General features: G+C 43.5%; 1 protein-coding gene across 4 annotated transcripts in view; it reads left to right on the top strand.

Moving 5' to 3' along the window:
* Positions 1-16,951, top strand: part of nlgn1 (neuroligin 1) — a 203,201-nt gene that overhangs the window by 38,657 nt on the left and 147,593 nt on the right. For 3 of the 4 annotated variants that reach the window (XM_042057470.1, XM_042057469.1, XM_042057467.1), the window contains exon 1: positions 15,700-16,068. The exons of the other annotated variant lie outside the window; for it this stretch is intronic. The gene's annotated coding sequence lies outside the window, so the exon portion shown is untranslated. Of the gene's footprint in view, positions 1-15,699; positions 16,069-16,951 lie in introns of those variants that run through there. 4 annotated transcript variants of the gene reach the window in all.

Below are 16,951 nucleotides of genomic sequence, written 5' to 3'. Positions count from 1 at the left end.
ATTTGGCACACTGATTAGGGACAGTCCAATGATTAATTTCACCAAGTTTCATGCCGGCACCTTGAGCGCTCTAGCGCCACCAACAGGCCAAAGTTGGATGTGCGTTCACGCACATAACTTGTGAACCGTAGACCCAATTGTCAAAAATGAGGTATCGTTGGAATCCTTGGACCAAGCCAAATTCAACGCATCCTATGACGTCATTTTCCACCATGATGGATTTTTCGCCATATTGGATTTTAGTGAAAGTGAAACTAAAACTTCACAGGTCACAAATTTTGTCCGATCGTCACCAAACTTGACACACATGATCTTCAGACCAAGCCTTACAAAAGTTGTGGTGTTTTGTCTTCGGAACTATAACTGTTCACCCTTAATATTCAATCGAAATTTGCGGCAATGCCGCCAAACAGGAAGTGAGCTCGTATCTCAGCAACCCTTGCATGTATCAAAGCCAAACTTTGTGCATGGACTCAGGACCCAATCAGAGGGGCGCTCAAGAAATTTGGTGACCTTTGACCTCTAGGGGGCGCTGCAATTAGCAAAAATGCATGTTGGCCTGTAGCTGTTGATGTGTTTGGAATTAAAATGTACTAGTGGTGTATGGTAATACTGTTGGAGGTCCTTAGGCCGACCCAGGCCAACTTGTGATGTCATCGTAATTGATTCGGCCGCCATGTTGGATTTAATCAAAAACATCAAAAAGTTTTCACAGGTCACAAATTTTATCTGATCTTCACCAAAATTGGCACAGACCATCTTCAGGCCATAACCTATCAATATGTTGCTCTCTGGAACAATTGACAAAAGCTTTCGCCCGTAACAGCCAATCGAAATTGGTGGCGAAGCCGCAAAACGGGAAGTGAGCTCATATCTCAGCAACCCTGCCATGTATCATAACCAAACTTACTACATATATTCATGACCCTATTAGGAGGACGCTCAAAAAATTGACCTTTGGCCTGTAGGGGGTGCTACAATTAGCAATATTGCATTTTGATCTGTAGTTTCTGATATGTTTAATCAATCTTTTATTTTTTGATGTGAAACTGATGACAACATGTTCCATCCAGGGGCAGGACGGGGTGGGACGGGCAGGGGTGATTAGGTGGGGGGCTGGCTGGCGGAGGCAGTGGCAATACTCAGCCCTGTTTCTGCCCAACAAAATCAGCTATGTTTTGATGTGACACTTGTTGAAAGTGTTGATCGCGGGTGTCTGTTAAGTCCTATTTTGTTGCCGTGGCTACTCCGGCCTATTCTGCTTGGCCCCCTCATTGCTGCTTGCAGCTATATTTTTGAATGAGTTACTTCCTGTGCTTATTCCCTGAAGCCTTTCTTCCCTGTGCTGTTCACATTGGGTATCCTACCACTAATAACTCATTTCTGTGTTTTTGGATGTGACACGGTTTGTGTGCTCCTCTCAACAACAACTTTCTGTAGAGAGTTGCATCCATGAGACTCACTCGATTTTTTGTTCCAGGGTAGAGTTTTGGCATTAATGTTAGTGACCAAAAGACCACTATTCCTACTCTACCTTTGCTGTGTAGCTGTATGTGAATGTGTATGTGTATTTGTATGTGTGCATATGTCGTGTATATGTGTGTATGTCTACGCGTATATGTTTGTATATCTATGTGTATATGTGTGTAAGTCTACGTGTATGTGTATGTATATGTATGTTTGTACTGTATGTATGTATGTATGTATGCATATGTGTACATCTCTTGAAATTGCTGACCTTCAGCATATGTTCTAATGTGTCTTTTGCAATAATAATTCATTCTCTGCGTATCAAATTCCACCTATGCTATCACTGTGAGTGTGTCATCTCACAAAATCCTTACATTAACACCACTGTTTCCTCTTTCAAATCTGGCTAGTCATTTGTAGGGCTTGAAATTTTTCATCTACTTCCAGAATTTTTGGTCAACGATACCCGGGACAACGAAACACCGGTGCACATAAAATTGGGGGGGTATATAGCCCCACTAGACTTTTACGGTAAAATTTTGTTTCGTCCCCGGGGGCCACTCCCCCCTCGTGCTGGGCCCCCCGAACCGCAAAAAAAGCAGTTTTTCCTAAATAACTACCTGAACCGTGGCACTGAGGATGAAGAATCTTTTATGGTATGTTGGTCTCAAGGGCCCACATCAACCTGGCCCATAATCACTCATTTGTGATTTGCACCCCCCCCCCCCCGGTAAAAAATGAAAATGCAATATCATTCTGCTTTAATCGCCCCTATCTTCAGTTAAGATGTTCAGAACTGCACCAAATTTTATGTGTATGATTGACCTGGCATTCTTTGGGGGTATGCCAAGTTTCGTAGAATTTCATCCATGGGGGGGTCTAAAGAAATTTAGGTTATGTGTACATTTAGTGACTGTACACTCATTGGCCTGTAGATGGCGGTGCACACATATACACATGCACACACACACAGGCACGCACATACTATCGGTATTAGAACGGCCGATACATAATTACAAATTCAGTAGGATTAAAAGAAAGTCAAATATTCATCAAGTAGTCCACTAGATGGCGCATCGTTGCAGTGAGACGTAATTTTGTTGGAAGTTAAAAGTGGGTTGGAAAAACAATGGACGCTTCCTAGTTCCTACAAGGACTGTAGTTTACCGCAGAGAACGTCTAATAAGGATAAGACAATGTTCACATGAAATGTAATTCCCATTTCTTCTTGAAGCCGAAATAAATCTGAGAATGTTTATCGGACATGCTTGGTTTTTACTGCAGGTACGTTAATCTTATAATATCAATAAGGACCTAGGTACAATAATGTTACCGTTAGCGTTGGTTGAGTGATGATGGAGGCCAATTTGATTGCATTTGTAGAAAACTATAAATGCGGTTATACCAAGCAAGTTGATAGCAGCACTGTAATTGTATCTTTCGACTGTCATTTGTTGCACGTGCTACAAAAATCATTCTGTGCTATGGAAGATTTACCAATGTTACACCAGTCTGATACAGTTTTGCCTATACATGCGTGAGACTGAGACGCCTGTTTATTTGTTTTAAGTGCGTGCAGGGTGTGAGAGGGGAATCGATGTGCTTTGATTCCAGCTTGGTAGTTGTAGTCTGTGAGATTAAAAAGCACGTGTGTGTGAAGTATCCAAACAATGACAACTTCATTTCATTATGGCTGCTTTAGCAACACACCTTAAGCTATTGTGTAGTGGGTCCCATTTAGAAGTGGCTACTTCATTCGCGCTTTCCTTGACTCATGGAGCTGCGTGAATTTTATTACAACTTTTCACACAATATGGCAGTTTAAGTCCGCTTGATACTGTAAGGCGTAAGCCATTGGTTTCCAAAGGAGATTTTATTTCTGTCGCCAGCATAGCCTATTGACAATTTATGTTGTAAATAGGCCTACCTTATAGGCCTACCTGTAGCTTAGGGAAGCTAACAGCTTTCTATTAGGATCTAGTTTGTTAGTTACAGTTTTGTCATAACTCCCTGATGCATTTTTGCATTTAGAATAGCCAGAGCGTGGATATCTCAATCGGAAAATTAAACAATATCGGGCGCCTATGGACTAGGCTGGGTGAACCCAGCCTGATCTGCCCGCTATTTATTTTTTGATTTCTTAAAAGATTGAGCTTGGTCTGGTGAAAGCCAGACAAGCCATGGACCTCAGTTACACAATGCAAGGGAACATGAATCTGCCTATATTTGCACGAACAACAACGGACAACAGCTCTTCAACTTTGTCCCAGTAAAATGTGTATGAACAGTTTAGCGACGCATTTCATCAAGGCCCATTTGGACATGTCAGTTATTTGCACCACTGGTTAGATGTAAAACAGCATTTCGTTTCAGACTACTGTTACTTAATTTGTGCATTGACAATAAAGTATCACATGAACTAAAGATGACTAAAATCTTATGCAGAAGAAGAAACATTCACAAAAAATCCATCCATCTAAAAATGACCTTTGTTTTTGATAGCTGTTGAAAACGGCATGGATTTAATAAATAAATAAATAAATAAAAAATATAACATTATGCTGATACCTTTTGCTTTTCCCAAATACAATGTAGCCTACAGGTGTAAGTGACCTTTCATCAATCCAGTTGCAATGGATGAACTGTGATGAACTGCCCTACTTGTGATTGTTTAGAGATTTTAAAGGTTTTATAACAATGCTACAACTTCTTTGGCTATTCTACAATTTATTCACCTTTTCAGCGCCAGTAGGCTACTTTCTGTGCAGCCGCATACACACACACACACACAGGCATGCCAAACAAGCATACACAAAAGTTTCAAGAGTGAGGGATGGAGTAAAAGATGGAGACACATTGATTAGTGTGATTTATTTTCGCGGAACGGATGTACAGGACTGAGCGGCGGTCATATTTTGTACCGCTATGCGGTACATCTAGTTTACATATGTAAATATGTTTTATAGCTATAAAAATACATTGTGCATGTGTGAACATTTTTTTGTACATGCAAATATAATTTTCAAATACACAAACAAAAATGTTTCTGTGTAGAGTTCCTTCCTACCTACTTTCCTGTAATGTTACTTTTTTGTTATGATGAATTTTGGCACTTTTTTGACAGCCTTTCTAAAGAGCCAATCAGTATGTCACTTACCACACAGTGTCCACTGCCCACCAACCCATTCAGGAAAGTCCATCTTGCTCCAGCATCAGGGTCGGAGCAGTGCCCACGTGGCTTGGACCCCTGCAGGAGGAATGGCCACCTATAATCGGCAGTTTTGTTTCCACTGCATAGCCTGCAGATATCAACATTTAAACATAGATTGTCTGGATAACCTTAAAAAAACATTGTCCCAGTGTCCCAAGTTTGTAGCCTCAGTGCTGCACAGGAAAGTAGGAAGAGAGGAATGCATTTGCAAATGATATTAAAATGCACAAAAACGTTTTCACACATAAACAAAATATTTTACGCAACTACAAAAAACGTTATTACATATGTGAACATCTTTCGCTTTCCACAACCTCAAAATATGAAAGACCTTGATTTAACTCCATACTTACAAAAACTGTCATCAGATGATGAACACTGCAAAAGAAATGAAGGTCCAGATGTACTTACGCCACTGCAGGCGTATTTGTTTCGCAACGTGTGTGTAAAATCATTGCGAGGTATGTACAAACAGGCCACAATGATGTAAAAGCGCAAACTGCCTGTCGGGAGCTGAAAAAGGCAAATTGCGTTTTTTGTGTCATGCATATGCATTCATGGGAGGATCCAGGGGAAAGTGGGAGTTTAGCGTAAAGGGATGGGAGGGGAAGCGTAAAGAGCGCCTAATTATGTATTCCGCAGTATGTACAAAGACTGCTCGTGAAAGCGCACGTCTATTCTACGCCTAAATACTCACGCCTTGTAAAACCAGGTGTTAATCCAAATTGCAGTTCAATGCGTCAATAAGAGAACTACGGAGCCCTAGAGGGGTCATCACAAAATGTTTTGCATGTTGAGAGAATGTGCGCTGGTTTTACTACATTGTGCGCTCGTTTTACTAAATTGTGCTCTCGTTTAACTAAAGTGTGCTCTCGTTTAACTATATTGTGCTCTCGTTTTACTATAGTGTGAGCTCATTTTACTAAATTGAGCTCTCATTTTAAGCATAGTAAAACGAGGGCACAATTTATTAAACGAGTGCACTATCTACTAAAACGAGCGCACAATTTACTAAAACGAGGGCACGATTTATTAAAACGAGAGCACAATTTGTGAACATGGTTATAGAACATTGTGTACACAATCTACTTAAACGTGGCCACAATTTGTAAAACGTGCACTCAATATTGTCTTGACACATATATTCGAGGTCTACTAAAATGCACCCACCCATAATTAAAACGTGGGCTCGAAGAAATTAAATTGTGTGCACAAAAACGTAGTGTGGTGTCAAGGGGTATCCCCGGGAATGACGTCGGGAGGTGTGTCGCTTGTAGTGACGTAGAGGGAATCTCATTGATTGCAGTGCACCTGGATATAGCCCCGTTAGGTAGGCTGTAGGTGGGAGAGCAGATGATTGTGTGTGTTTGCACAGGCCCCTTGCCATCATCGTCCAGCTGAATGTTTGCCGAAGTTTTGAGTGTTAGTAGCCTGAGAAGCTGAGCATCGTGAACGCCACTGTTTATGCCTCCCGTTTCATAGTACGTATCAAAGCTTATCTCGTTGTGTGCATCATTGGTGTGCGGGTGGGTTATATGGTGAGGCCCACCGGGCGATAGAGGGAACCTTTTCTGTATTGGGTGGGTATTACCAGTAGCCTATTTGTACCAACAGTAGGTCTACGTCAGGGGTTCTCAAAGTTTTGATTGATGAGGGCCAATTCAGGAACCCAACATTGAACTAAGGGCCGCCAAAGGGGTGGGGGGAGAAAAAAAAAAAAACCTGGAAAATAAATCCCATTTGTAAACATTTTATTGACCAGGTTGCATCTCTACAGTTTATATTTATTGCATTACAAACACATTTTAATTCATAACTGAGGCTAAACCTGGCAATACTTTTGCAATGCACACACAATCTCTACCCTCAACAGACAAATGTGGGATATAACAGTCCTGTGTGCAGTCCATTTCAAGTACAAGCTTATTTAGAACAAACAGTCTCAGTGGGCCTTGCTTATTATCAGCATAGGCCTTATTCAGGGCCAATTCCAGCTACCAAAGCACCACAGGAAAACTTGACGGCCACTAAACACCACTAAACGGAGATTCATTCTTTTCAAAGCACACAGTACAGTTGTACAGTTTTAACAGTTTTACAGATGTTATCAGATGTTATCGTGGGCCGCCAGAAATGTTTCCGCGGGCCGCCATTGGCCCCCGGGCCGCACTTTGAGAACCTATGGTCTACGTGTTGTAATTGTTTGGGAGCTTGTCGCTGTGATGTGCTTCGATTGCCTTCTAGACCTCACAGTTAAGTCAACAATCCAGGAGATAGTGGAAACCGGTCATTTACAACAGAGCCCGAGTAGGCTTAGTCACCATAGCTGGCGGTTGACACCACAGGTGCCCCTGCTACAAAGAGTAGAAGTCCGCTATAAACCATGACCACCTAAAGTCTTTAATTAGCTGCCTACGGTTATCATCACATTACCAGTATGAACTGGTACAGACAGCTGTAGGCCTAGTCCATGTCAAGGTAACACGAAGTTGCCACCACAGCACAGCGAGCGGTGAGAAAATTTCGGGAATTACTAAATGTGAGCACGAAATACATATTTTGAGAGCTCAATTTAGGCCTACAACGGGGTCACGTTGTATTAATTCGAGGGCTCAATTAAAGGAAAACGTGCTCACATTTTATTAATTCGAGGGCTCAATTAAAGGAAAACGTGCTCACAAATTATCACGACCAGAAAAAATATCTTACTTAAAGTGAGCTCTCCCGGGCTCCGTAGAGAACCTTTCAAAGACAACAGAATCGCTATTTAGAGCACCAGTTTTGTGTCTTTGTACTATCAAAAGCAACCTTAACTTTCGTTGGCCTTTCGAATGTCTTTACTTTCACTTTCACGTCATTCATTTAAACTTTCCTACTAGCCTAAGTGCACAAGTAGTTTGAGTAGAACTACTGATCTTCATTATCTCCATGCTTGTTGACATCTTATCATGTATGGTATTATTTCATGATCGCTAAATATTTAATTCTTTTTAATGTTGTCAACTTCATTCAACTGCGCTTGTATGTAGGCTATTCCGTTCAGTTGTGGACCTTCGTAAATTGCGGTAGGGGCGGAGAAAGCCGCAGATTACACTATGAATTGAAAGTTTGATAAATACGACGTAACCTTGGGTCTGACAGCGTTCACAATCTGCTGTTTGTCCATGGCGCTGATAACGCTACGTTTACAAATGTACACATCTGGCCCTAAATGTTTAACTGCAGTTAGCATTGGGCTTAACACCATAGTGGACTCTTAGATTTAACCTGCGGCTGTATCACATGACTGCAGTCCCTTGATTAATGTGCACATTCTTACCGCTCTATGGAAATTACATGTAGGCCTAAGCTGAAATGCAGTAAGCTTATTTAAACAGGAATATTCATAACATGTCAGCACCACCAACTTAATGCATTCTTCATTTAAAATACAGTGGTGTGGCACTAGTTACAGCCATGAATTATTCAGGCATGATGAATTAAATTGTCAAAGCTGGGGAAAGCAAGCATGTGTAAGAACGTGTAATGGTGGTATCATTGGCAAAATGCCCTTTGTAAAGACTGCATGCAACCCCCCCCCCCCCCCCACCCACCCACCCCCTGGCAAAACAGCTGCAATGGTGAAGTCGGTGGGCGGACCTGGGAGTGAGGCCTCTAGGAGCTGCTAGGCAGAGCCCAGGGTAGTAGCCCCATCTGTGTGGAGCCTTTCCCCTCTCCCAGTGCTGGCCCTCACTGCCTAATGAAGAGCACCAGGCAGGGCGGACTTGGCATCCATTCATCTGCTGCTTTCATGTGTGATGTGCGCAGCATACGCCGTTATGTTCCTCATTAGCGCTGGTCAATACCTGGGCTTTTTGCTGAAAGTGTGCTGTGAAGGCTTGTTATTGGGCACACAGACGGATAATGTTGCTCTGCTCTTGCCAACACGACACAGGATCAGGGATAGTTTGTCATTCTTGCACACACACACACACAAAGACCCACACACCCAAACACATATTGAAAGAGAAAAAATAAGGCAATTTCCAGTGATTTCTGTGCAGCTTTTTAGTGATTGAGTAATCACTTACCTTTTTTTCACAGTGAGATCTATTTTGTGGTAAGTGTTGCACAGAATCTGTCACACCTGATGAATGTTAGGGCTGTGCTTATCTTCTCTGTATTTCTCCTCCTGTTTCCTTATTCCTGGACATCTCTCTCTCCTTTATCTATCTATCTATCTATCTATCTATCTATCTATCTTTCAATCTATCTATCTATCTATCTATCTATCTATCTATCTCACAAGCAGCTTCAATCTTAGCAGTGTCCTAGTGATATGAGTCGTGACTCTGATGGTGACTGTGACAGTGGTCTCCTGAGGCACAGTTTCTAGAACACCTGTGCTTCCCCCGGCTCCTTCATAAAGCCTCACAGTCTGTCTCCGAGCCTTGATGGACCTGAGTGGCATCTGTCCTTCTCGCTCCACTGATGATTTCCTCTTCTCGCCCTGGTTCTGTTCACCTGGCTTCCACTGTTGGTCTAATTCCTTGACTCTGCACCACTTCATTCTCATAAAGGCCAAGCAGTCTCTATGGCAACTGAAGATTGGAGACTTCTTGGGAAAGAGAGGGGACCGTTTTGTTTTTTACCAATGCAACTTTCTTTTCAGCCATTCCCCTCACCACCTACCCCCACATAATCCCACATTTCATACCCCCTCCTGCTCCCCTGCAATCATCTCCCAGACTCTAGTCATTAGTGGCATTGTTGTAGAGATGTGGGGGAAAGCTGCAGACAGCCAAGATCCAGATAATGTTACAATTAAACGTCTAAATGTTGTTTCCGCAGTCACCACGGTCAGCGCTTGAAAAGGCAAAAATGCATTAAACACATTCTAATTTCACATGGGCGCCGTATCTGATGGTGCCCCAAAGTCATACTTTAGCCACCTAATTGGCTGTTGAGTGTGGAGAGAATTCCAGTGATGCTCCCATAATAAGATCTTCTCATCCATCTCGAGAAATCTCCAGGATGTACATATTCCCACCCTTTCATAATCCTGATGTATATCGTCCTCCATTAAGAGTGCATTTTGTGCGATGCAGCCCCATTACACATATAAATCTACCTGTAAGTGATACAACAGAGAGACGCCTTGGCTTTCAGTTGTGAGAGAGGTTGCTCATTCCAGCTTGTCACAATCAATTACATCAGTGGAGAAAGTTTGGTAATCCGATAAGAAAAGCAGACCCCCCCCCCCCCCTCTTTCCTGCCAACTCCACATATCATTATGAGGAATAGACCATGGTATTTATCACATTACAGCAACACAGAGACTTAAGAGAGGGGGGGGTGAGTGAAAGGCGTTATCTAGGCGAAATCTCTTTAGCTCTGTCTCTCCCCTTCCCTGCTACCTCTTCCTCTGTGCTGTGCTGTTATGTCCTTTTTTCACTTGCTTTAAACACATGATCATCCCTCAGGTATCTCCAAGCAGCATGTGGTTAATAAAACTCATGCATTTTCCTCTTTTTTTTAAGCCAAGGCTCTTTCCCTTTATCGGCGCAGGATAAGGATGGAGTAGGGTGGGCTGCACGGGGAGGGAACACATACGTTATTCTGCACCGAGCACTTTTTATGCCCTCTGTTGTCAGAAAACTAAGTAAGAGCTCCTTTTTTTACATCAAAGAAGATGGAAAGCCTGACTTCATAACCCAGCCTGATCAAGCTGGCATACCGGACGTTCTGGAATACAAATTAGTGCCTGTGCAGAGCAGAGGTAGTTTACCCCTGCCCTGGCAAGGACGCCAAATATGGTTTCAATGTCGCAGCCATTTTTTTTGTGTGTGTGTGAAGGGGTCCGCACAGAATCCTGAAACAAGCCCATATCTTCTCGACCTTGTATCAAATGAGAAACAGCCGTTGAGGCTTACGTTTCCTGTCACATTCCGCAAAACATTTTATTTATCAACCTCAGCAAGAGAGAGAGAGGGAGAGAGAGAGAGAGATAGATAAAAAGAAAGAAAAAGAGGGATAGAGAGAGCAGGGGAGACAGAGCGCTACCTGGTCTCCCTGCTGTGGCTGCCTCTTTCTCTCATAGGCAACAACACAGAACTAGTCGCCTTGGCGAGGCTGACCTGAATGCGGGATCATCATTCGCTGGAAACACGAGGTCGGAAAAGTTAATGCACACCCTGCACTCTCTCTGATTGAAACGTAGCAATGTCAAAAGCACCCCCTTCCCACACACACACACCTGCCACCACCCTCTCTCCCCACCCATCCCCTTGTTTTTGTTATTTATTACACGCACCCAAGGAGGGTCCCCGGATCTTACAAAAGGGGTCGGGTCAGGGTTGAGGGGATCTACAAGCCTGACAACTATTCAGGCAGCGGGTGAGCTGCCAACTTCCCGAGAATCGGCCGCCACTAACAATATGAGGTGCTTTAAAGCAAGAGTCTCTCCCTGTGACAGGTCCCTCTAAGCATGTCCCGCCGTTTATCTAGACGAGGATGGAAGCAGACAGTGAAGAATGGGAATTAAATCAGCGGAGCAGGGACCACGGGGATGGGAGCGTAATGGACTGAGTCAAACTGGAGGTCAGGTGGACAGGGGCCAGGCCAGGGCTTTGAATGGACGTCATCATGTGTGAAATGCCGGGGGACTGTAAAAGGCAGCGCACACAGCTGTGTGCTTTTTCCGAGACTCTGCAGGACACCTGGCTGCGTCCCTCAAGCTGTGGCAAATGAGTGTTGCTCCTGAAGACATGGGAGCACAGTTGGTGCCACAGCTGGTACTTTTAGTAGTTCCTGTCTTTGGAAAATATACTCTCTGCCCATGGGAACTAGAAATATCTGCCTTTCCATTATTTTTTTTTTCAAAACTCCACAACTAATGTCTAGATAGAATCCACAGACTGCAATCAAATGAAAACATAAACATGCTTTGAAAGCATTTCAACACAGTCATACAGCTAACCAAACACTGCACACCCGTAATAGCATTGTTAGCACAGACGTAAACTCAGCAGATTTGTGAAACAGCTGTCTGCTGTACTCAATGCATCTTCAGGACCATGGACATCTCATGATGCAGGCGTCCCAGCCTATGGCTGCATGTGTTCACTCAGAGTGGGCTGCTGCCATCACACATGTTGACCGCATAGTGTGGTATAAACAGGATTTAGTGAGAGGTCAATATTTGCCAGGCAATTCAACCCCCTCCTCACCATCTTGATGTAATTGCCTCAGGCGTATGCTTTGCTCTGTGGCCCTACAGTTGGGTATTAAATGAGATCCTGCAGTGCCAAAACATCCTCCATCCTCCTCCCTCACCTTAAATGAGTCCTTACCAGAAATGGCACTTACAATATCTGATTCATCATAAGTATGGCCAGCAGAGAGCTTCACAGTGGAGTATGCCCGGGTAAGATGTAGTTTCCTCAGCTAATAAGAATTTAGATGCAGCCGAAAGGTATTTACACTGTGTAGGATCAGAAGCATGGTGCCACAAAAAGCATTTAATTCCGGCTTAATAATCAACCCAGAAGCTCCACCACCGCACCCCGCCGGGTCATTATGGATTGATGATATCAGATGATTGTTCCCCTGAAACGATAAGCTGTCACTTTTCTCTGCTTCAGATCTAAATTTCACATCTTCCCTCAGTATGGGTCATATTTGCTGAACATGTTTCCCTCCAACCACAAACAAACAAAATGGCAGATAGAGAGAAGCAAACGAGAGATAGAGTGAGAGGGAGTGAGGGGATGAATATTACTGTACAAGGGGAATGTAAGAAATGTCTTCACTGAGTCCTCAAAAGGTTTTGCATTCTTCAACACGCTATACTGCCTTTGTGTCGCACAGAAATGCAACTAACTGTTTTCCTTCTAAACAAGCCATACAAATCCACCATATCATGGCAGTCTCTGAAGGCTTTCATGTGTTTTAATAGTCCGCCATCTCGCAGTTCCTGTCTAAAAGTAGCTGATTGTCTTACTGTTTTATCATTTTCTCATTCATATCTGACAAGGCTGAATACATTGTAATTTTGCAGACATGCAACAAGCCTTTGAGGTGATTTATCACACTGTGAAAGCAAAACAAAACCAGGTGAGGACAACGGATAACGACAGCAGCGAGAGGCGAAAGATAGGTCTGTCTCATAAATGGGAAGAGCATTGGCCCTATCTCACTGTCCTACCCTTTTATATCTCTGACTTTTGTTTTTCCTCCCTTTTAAAAGCACAGGCTTGGCCAGGTAGCACTGAGCCAGAACACGGAAAAAACATCTCCTCACATTTCAGGGGCTAGGTCAGTTGTACTTGATCATCCCAAACACTGCTGCACAGTCAGTTGACAGAGCAGTTTGACAGATTTGTGAGGAATGAGAAGAACTGTGTGTGAGTGTGTGTGTGTGTGTGTGTGTGTTTGTCTGTGTCTATGTCTGTGTATTCAGGGAGGGCGCAATTTTCAATGGAGCCATTTTCATTCTGATTAATTCAGTTACGGATTTTTATCTGACCCATTTGCTAATCGCCCCCACCCTGCATGATTCGGTAATGGATTCATCACAACCCCCCTCCTGTATCATTACCCGAGCCAAAACTGAGCAACGAGTTGAAACACCCCACACATCTGGAGAGAGAGAGAAAGAGAGAAAGAGAGAGAGAGAGAGAGAGGCTGCACTTTTTTCCTTTCTTTTTTCTTCCATGCCCAGAATGCCCAGATGACTAACATTAGTTTTCCAGCAGGTACACTGCGACCAGTGGGGAACTGTGGCGGCTCAGTGCCCGTGCATGTGTGGTGTAGGTTATTTATAGCCATCTTCCCTTTTCTTTCTTTATTTTTCTCCACGGCTGGAAGGCAACCCGCTCAGCGGGTGGGGATAGAGGGAGAGAGAGTGAGAGAAGAACAGGGAGGAGGAGGAGAAGAGAGGGATGGTGGAGGGGATCAGGGATGGGGGGTGGGAGGAAGGGGTTTTAGCCACTGCGGAGACTCAGGGGAGCATAGGGCCAGCTGATCCAGCGAGCCTGCCTGAGGGTGGAGTGGGTATTACACCACCGGCCGGCCGGCGTCTGCTTGGCAAGCGGCACTCTCACTCGGGGCTACGGCGCTCTGTGTGTCGCAGCCTTTCATCCGGCGCCGCGCTGCAGCTCCCTAAACATCTGTCCGCACGTTTGTCCTACAATCGCGCCTGGAAAGCCAACAATTATGCGCGCCAGGAGCAGCCGAGCGCCTTGAGTGACAACCGCGTTATGGACATATGGAAAAGTGGCTGGCGAGTCTCCTGTCAGGAAACAGGCCCCTCGCAGATGGTTTGTCTATATGACACAACGCGAGTGATATCAGTGATGATATCTCACTCTATGTGAGCCGTGGGTTTGCATGTTTGTGCTGTGGTCTCCTGCACAATTGCCCCCATGGCCTGTTTACTTCCAGATGCATTTGTCAGTGTTAGCATTTTTGTACAGCATGCATGCCTGCCTAGAGGAGGGTACAGGGAAGTGTTCTATGTGCTATTGTTCTCATGGATCTTGGTGGATGAGTGCAGATGGAGAGTGTAATGTGAAGGAGTAGAAGGCAGGAGCCACTGATGGACCTATCCACTATAGCAGAAGCACATTTAGTGGCAGTGGGTGGAATGAATCACAGTCGAGGTCAGCTCTTCACTCAACGGTTAATCTAATGACTGGAATAGCTGGGATATGAAGAGTGCATTAAAACTTTCAATAGGTTGCCTGTTTGTGCTCAATAAAAATAGAGCTCACCAATTATAGCATGCAATATTTATGGTATCATGTAAGATGCAATGAGACAAGAAAGACTGCTGAGTAAATGTCCAGTTCCGTTCTGCTCCTATACTGTAATACAAGGTTACCAAGGTACATTAAAATACATCTGCATTACACATAGCAAAATGATAATGCATACATTGAACTATTTATTGTCTATGACTATGTTTATGACTGGTTAGGTTTCATCATTCGGTTATTCTCAAAGGCATAATATCTCTGTGGTTTTCCTACGGAAGATCTACGACTTTAGCTTAATCCTGCAAATCTCAAACCTTTCCTGCATGTATTGAAATCCCTCTTTAAAGGGCATGTGTCCGCTATCTGTCAGACATCTGTTTGATGATGCAGACTCAGTGAGAACAAAGCTATCATCTCCTGTTTGGATATCTCGTGCAAAATGAAATGACCTTTTGGTGGCTCAAAATTTGGTGGGCAATTAGTCATAGATTACACTTGAGATGCAGCCTCAGAAGAGCATTCTGCTCTGCTCACCACTGCGGCTCCACTCAAAACAAGCTTGGTTATTCTACAGTGGGCTGACGAGCCGATCGCGGCGGCGACGCACTGGGACATGTCTTTTGAATTTGATCTTGGTGCAGCAGCACACCACAGCCCTGTTGTTCACTTGTCTTTGTCTTGGCTCACAATATCCCTGTGGCGGTGGGAGTGATGCGTAAGGGCAAGCGAGGGCGCTCTCACAGGCTCTTTTTTCAAAGGGGGGGTCGGTGTACCCCATCCCCGCTGGCCCTCACAGTCCTTGGCTCCATTATGCACTCTCTGCAGTGTGCAATGTTGAGGAGGATTAATTCATTCATTAAGTATGCTGCCTGATTCAGTGTGGGTTAAACAAGGTAACCCACTTCTGATGATGGTCCAATTTCCCTCGTTTTCTAGTTGGAGGCATACATGGGCAAAGGAGGTTGAAGAAAACAGTCTCAGTGGGCTTCACATAGTCTGCTGCTGTTGGCATACAGAATTGTTTGATAATCAAAGGACATTAAGATTTTTTTATGTTTTCATTAAAAAAGAAAAATCCTCGTCACAATCAAGTCAACGTAGGACATAAGAGATTCTAATTCAATTGGAGGTACATGCACTCCATGTTCCTTTAAAATAATATATATTGTGCATTGGTGGTGGAGTTCCGCACAAGGCCGCTAGGTGTACCTTTGCTCCATTTTTGAGCAGCCCACAACAGTTCATCCTTTCTGTATTAGGGACATGAGGAGATATCGGCATTTTATCAAGCAGGGCACCCAGAATCGTGAGGAGAGGAATAAAAATCACCTTATTCACCTAATTCTTTACCATTAATGGCTTTGAGTTATTGGAGCAATACACAAGGAACTTAAGGTTCGGCTTCTTGGGAGAAAAGCGCAATGGATTAACATTATTTTGTAAAAAGAGTGGGAACGGACAAATATTTTTTCTGCGAGGTAGTTGGACCGAATTATGATGGGCTGGTGACTGAAGTCATTCTCTTTCCTGACTTCGGTTCTCTGTTTTGGGGGATATTTGCCGTCTGCAGTGTTTCCCTCTAAAAAACACGAACATGGTACAGAAAGGACGCGAATGAGAGGGAATGGTTTCCGGAGATTACGCTTTAAGGTAATTGTGTGAGGAAATTATTTCTGCATGAAAAGTCTGTCACGACGCGTGTAGTAGTTTTACTTCTCGTATATTGCTTCTCTGTATCTTCCTTGGAGACATAAATTATGCGAATCGGGTTGTATGAAGACAAGTCCTCGACTCTCTAAACTTAGGATTTTAAACGAAATCAACCCTTTCACGACAAGGACTGAGAATCTACACAGAAATAGGTAGATTTACGGGGATATGATGACATCGGAAATATTGAATGGTTGGGAACATTCATTAACCCTTTAGCAATTCGGGACAAAATCTCATTACGTTCACAATCGAGGTACAAAGTCTACGGGATGTTTTCGATAACACCTGTGCCTGTTTAATCTCATACGTTTTCATAAGATCATGACAAAATGATCAGCCACTGAAAACACCTGCAGTCATTTTGGCGAACTACATAGCAGCGTCTTCCCACCGTGATAAGAAATCACCAACCTAAGTCATTAGTCTTTTAATTGTTATACAGTATTCACGTTTGATGAATGGAAATTAAAAAAAAATCAGACATAATTAAAATTAATCTGCCAAATTACTTGGGCTAATATTAATTGATTCATAATTAACCTCACGAACTAGCTGTGAGACAGAACACTTGGCATGCATCTCATAAGGTGCGCGTTTTGCATTGTGGGCTGAAGAAGCGCTCTTTCTACTTGTCAAACTGGCTGTAATGGTTCATTGCTACTCATCGATAGGAAATAATACTATCCACAGATTACACTGTAAAATACCATGTCTTTGGAAACGTTAAAAGGAGTAAAAACGTTAATGGTAGGCTGTTAGGTTAATATAGCACGGACCTTCGAGGAGAGCAATAAATGCGGTGTTTGTGCAGTGGAGTCGC

Source organism: Alosa sapidissima, chromosome 12 (genome assembly GCF_018492685.1).
Source record: "Alosa sapidissima isolate fAloSap1 chromosome 12, fAloSap1.pri, whole genome shotgun sequence".
Lineage (NCBI taxonomy): Eukaryota > Metazoa > Chordata > Actinopteri > Clupeiformes > Clupeidae > Alosa > Alosa sapidissima.
This window is presented reverse-complemented; position numbering and strand designations above follow the sequence as displayed.